The sequence below is a fragment of the Oncorhynchus clarkii genome, chromosome 27, assembly GCF_045791955.1.
Source record: "Oncorhynchus clarkii lewisi isolate Uvic-CL-2024 chromosome 27, UVic_Ocla_1.0, whole genome shotgun sequence".
NCBI classification, from domain to species: domain Eukaryota; kingdom Metazoa; phylum Chordata; class Actinopteri; order Salmoniformes; family Salmonidae; genus Oncorhynchus; species Oncorhynchus clarkii.
The window spans coordinates 33,880,668-33,885,784 of record NC_092173.1 but is presented as its reverse complement, the minus strand read 5'-3'; the positions used below and the strand labels follow the sequence as shown (position 1 = coordinate 33,885,784).

The window sequence follows — 5,117 nt, the reverse complement described above, 5'->3', positions numbered from 1 at the left end:
AGATGCTGTATCGGTTTCAATATAACTACATGTATTCCCAAGTGAGCAGGTTACACAGAATCAGGGCCCTGTCCAGTTCCTTCAGAAATGATTCGTACCACTTGATTTATTCCACATTTATTTGTGTTACATCCTGAATTAAAAATGGATATGTATATAAAAAATATATATTTATTGAAAATGGAATAAAAAAATATATCTAATTTACATTATTATTCACACCTCTGAGTCAATACTTTGTAAAAGCACCTTTGGCAGATAATACAGCTGTGAGTCTTCTGGGTAAACCTCTAAGAGCTTTCCACACCTGGATTGTGCAACATTTGCCCATTGTTCTATTCAAAATTCTTCATTCTTCAACCATGTTTCCATCCAAAATTCTTATGCAAGTAAAGTACATGTCAGATAAGTAATATATTGACACATGACAGGCCTGGAATCATTTTCGGTAAACTTTCCAAAATGCAACAAAACAAAGTACTCTAGACGGGTGGGATTTTTTGTCGGATTCTTTTGAGTCAGTAAAATGAATTATGCGAGAAATGTCTGTGGAAACGCTTTTATGCGTAAATATTGTTATAATAACCATCATATCGAAGTAAACTTGGAGTCACATGATGACTTGTTGTGTGGACCTCACACTGCGACTAGTCGGGAAAGCATGCAGTTTATTAGTGTCACCCTGACCTTAGTTATCTTTGTTTTCTTTAATATTTTGGTTACGACAGGGTGTGACAAGGGTGGTTGGTTTAGTTTTTGTATTGTCAAGGTGTTTTTGTCCTGTCTAGGGTTTTTGTATATCTATGGGGGTTTGTATGTCTAGGTCTATGGTGGCCTGAATTGGTTCCCAATCAGAGGCAGCTGTTTATCGTTGTCTCTGATTGGGGATCCTAATTAGGTTGTCATTTTCCATTTTGGTTTGTGGGTTATTGTCTGTGTGTAGTTGCCTGTCAGCACTTGGTTTATATAGCGGCTCATTTTGTTCGTTTATTTTGTGTTCTTTCTTTATTAAAAGTATGTATTCTTATCACGCTGTGCCTTGGTCTCCTCGTTATGACGAACGTGACAATTAGGCTACAGATTAAATAAATGATGATGAACTTCACAAGGAGGTGAAAGTGCAAGATGAGGAGCTTGATTCTCCTTTCCCAAAAATATTGAGGGTCTTATTCTGGTGACATGATAATTGATGCTTAGCTGGCATTTGACAAGTAAAAATGATCTTGCTCTTTTGTCCATAATAATCATCTCATCATGTAGGCTGTATGTGCACTCCAGCCAAAAGTGCACAGATTGGTATAGCACACTCACTATATAACAAAATCATCTGAAGAGTTGAAAATGCCATGGAAACCCATTTAACTTGTATTTATTTGATTGGTAGATGGGAATTTAACCTCAAAGGGTATTGTATGTGCACTATGCCATAGAAACATCTCTGGTGGGAAAATGTGCATATCGTTTTCATGCGGATTTAAGAGTATTCACATGCAACTCTTTCACCAATTGGAAACCTAGCAAGTGCGAGACAAACATTTTCAGGTCTTGCCATAGATTTTCAATCAATTTTAAGCCAAAACTGTAACTCGGCCATTCAGGAACATTCTCTGTTTTCTTGGTAAGCAACTCCAGTGTAAATTTAGCTTGGTATTTTAGGTTATTGTCCTGCTGAATGGTGAATTCATCTCCCAGTGTCTGGTGGAAAGCATTCTGAACCAAGTTATCCTCTAGGATTTTGCCTGTGCTTAGTTCCATTACATTTATTTTATCCTGAAAAACTCTCCAGTCCTTAACGATAACAAGCATACCCAAAACATGATGCAGCCACCATTATGCTTGAAAATAGGGAGAGTAGTACTTAGTGGATTTGCCCCAAACATAGCACTTTGTATTCAGGACAAAAGGTTATTTGCTTTGCCACATTTTTTGCAGTATTACTTTAGTGCCTTGTTTCAAACAGGATGCATGTTTTGGAATATTTGTATTATGTACATGCCTCCTTCTTTTCACTCTGTCAATTAGGCTAGTATTGTTGAGTAACTACAATGCTGTTGATCGATCCTCAGTTTTCTCCTATCACAACCACTAAACCCTGTAACTGTTTTAGTCACCATTGGCCTCATGGTGAAATCCCTGAGCGATTTCCTTCCTCTCCGGCAACTGAGTTATGAAGGTTGCCTGCATCTTTGTAGTGACTGGGTGTATTGATAAAGCATCCAAAGTGTAATTAATAACTTCACTGTGCTCAAATGGATATTTAATGTCAGCTTTTCTTTACCGATCTACCAATAGGTGCGCTTCTTTGCAACACATTGGAAAACCTCCCTGCACTTTCGGGTTGAATCTGTGTGTTGACAGAGGGACCTTACAGATAATTGTATGTGTGGGGTACAGAGATGAGGTAGTCAATCAAAAATCATGCTCAACACTATTATTGCACACAGAGTGAATCCATGTGACTTATTAGTTGACTCGTTAAGCACATGTTCACTCCTGAACTTGTTTTAGCCTTGACATAACAAAGGGTTTGAATACTTATTGACTCAAGACATTTCAGCTTTTATTGTACATATTTATTTATATTTATATTTATATTTATATAAGTCCACTTTGACATTATGGGGTATGGTGTAGGCCAGTGACCCCCCCCCCCCTGACCCCCCCCACGACAAAGTGTGGGAAACGTAAAGGGGTGTGTAGACTTTCTAAAGGTACTGAATGTAAGTTTTCAATTTCAAGGTAGGATTTGGTAATCAGTTCATATTGTTGTAGGAACTTCTGAAATGAATAAAAGAAACTGATTCAAAACAAATGTAATCATTGGCTATAACTGGCAATAATCTTGAGTAATGTGACTGTACTAAAGACAATATCAGAAACAACTATATTTGAAATAACTAAATACATAATAATCTTTGTCCAACAATGAACACTAAATGCTCTATCTGTGCCAATCTAACAAGGAAGTTATCTACTGCTACACAGAGGCAGGGCCTTATATAGGCAGCCCTCCGCACCTCTCTGATTCAGAGAAATCAGATTCAATTAAATGCAGAAGACACATTTCAATTGAAGGCATTCAGTTGTGCAACTGACTAGGTATCCCCCTTTTCCTTTCCCTTTATATGTCCATTTTGGATGTCAATTTAGGATATGGTACTCAGTTGGTATTCTTGTAGGGACAAGTATTTCTAAACATAATAGCAGAACAGCAAAGACATTCTCTTTTTATGGAGCAGTTGACTTCTTGAATTTTTTCATCAAGGTCTGTTTCATATCTTTTGTCTTGAAACAGTATAACAGTGGATTGATCATAGGAGGGAGCAGGCTATACGACATGATAATAACAATATGTAAATCAGTGCTGAATCTAATGCCGATATTACTGGACAGATAAATAAAACACCTGGGGAGATAATACAGGGCAATGATGATCAGCTGACCACTGCAGGTAGAAAGGGTTTTGAGGCGGCCTTGGGGGCTCGCAATCTGAAGAACTGCCACAATAATAGAGCAATATGAGAATATAATAAAGACTAGCGGTCCCAGTAATACCACCATTGCTGTAACAAAAGCAGGAAAACTATAAGGGGCCCTATCAGTGCATGCAAGCTTTGTTATAGAAATATGATCACAGAAGCACTGCAAGATTGTGTTTGAGTCACAGTAAGGAAGAGGATAGGCCCTAATTACCATCATCAATGGGCAGGCTTTTGCAACAAAAAACAACCAATGAAAGAAATTGCCCCTGCCTGAAACCAATACCTGGCAATAATCTTTGGTAAAGTGGTGGTGCTGAATAGCACGTCTGACACGACCAGATTCAAAAAGATAATATACATCGGTTTCTGGAGAATGTTAGGAGTTGCAAACAAGATAAGAACAGCAACATTTCCTATTAAAGTGCAACAATAAACAATCAATAATACAGCTGAGGCAAGACCGTAGAACTCTGGCTGAAGTCCTGGGAAACCAACGATGACAAACTCTGTCACAAAGCTGTGATTCCTCACTGACATGATGATGGTCTAGTAGAGACAGCAACCTGTGAAAGTAACAGATTAGAATAATTATTGAATACTTTGTTTAAATCCAAATGAATATGTTATCTGTTTCATCGTGAAACCTAGAAGTTAAGTTTTGTCATCTCAATTTGATTTTAGTTAGCTTAAATTACTCTGTTGCCTTGCATTTTTAAAACACAGCTCAAAAAATCAAGTTGGGTTAACAATACTAGGTAAAAACTAAGTAGAACAATTGGTTGTATTATAACAAGTTCATACAACTTCATACATTTCTCTTGTTGAGACTAAACGTTTTACATGGGAAAGTAGTAGGACATCAGTGCAATATGTATCAAATAGGTTAATGTACATATCTCTCCTAACGCACCGGTATGTTTTAACATCACATTATCTTATTGATATTACACATGATACCAAATTATGGATCACATTATATGTCCCACTACATATTCATTTCAAGATATAAAGACATTTAATGAATAATAAAAAAATTAATGAATGACTGTTATTCAGCAATCGCACAGAGAACAATCTATTTTCGCCCCATAGTGGGGCATGTCAATACAAAAGCTGCACCTCACAGTAAGCCTTTCAATGGAGTCTTGTATAATGGACTAAACTTATCCAATGTTGTCATCTAAAGATTAGAGAACATATTCCATCACATTCAGATTCAAAATATATTCAGAAAACACATCAAGAAGATGCATAACATGAGCGATTAAGACATGCAATGTAACTCCAGATCTGCATGGAAGTAAATCAGGGCTTACCAAATCTGATGTCTGACATGGACACTTGCAGTGTCCAATTTATAATAACTGTTGATACCCATGTGACATAATTATACACCTGACCTTACTCCCTAAGTAAATGATCCCCACAGGGTTTATGAGTGTTTTCTCTTGTTCTTTGTCGTTTATTTACTTAAATAATTATGTAATGATGCAAAATGTCTACACAAAACACAAAGTATTCAAAGACACACGTTTTTATTTCATTAAACTTATCAACAAAAAAAGATAGGTATTTGGCCCTCTTAATATGTTAATCTGGTTTGTAAATCTGGCTAGCTGCTATGGGAGACCATCA

At 36.8% G+C, this 5,117-nt stretch overlaps 1 pseudogene; it reads right to left on the bottom strand.

The window, feature by feature from the left end:
• Positions 1 to 3,228: 3,228 nt before the first annotated feature.
• On the bottom strand, positions 3,229 to 4,019 carry LOC139385524 (olfactory receptor 2AT4-like; annotated as a pseudogene).
• Between the last annotated feature and the right edge of the window lie 1,098 nt (positions 4,020 to 5,117).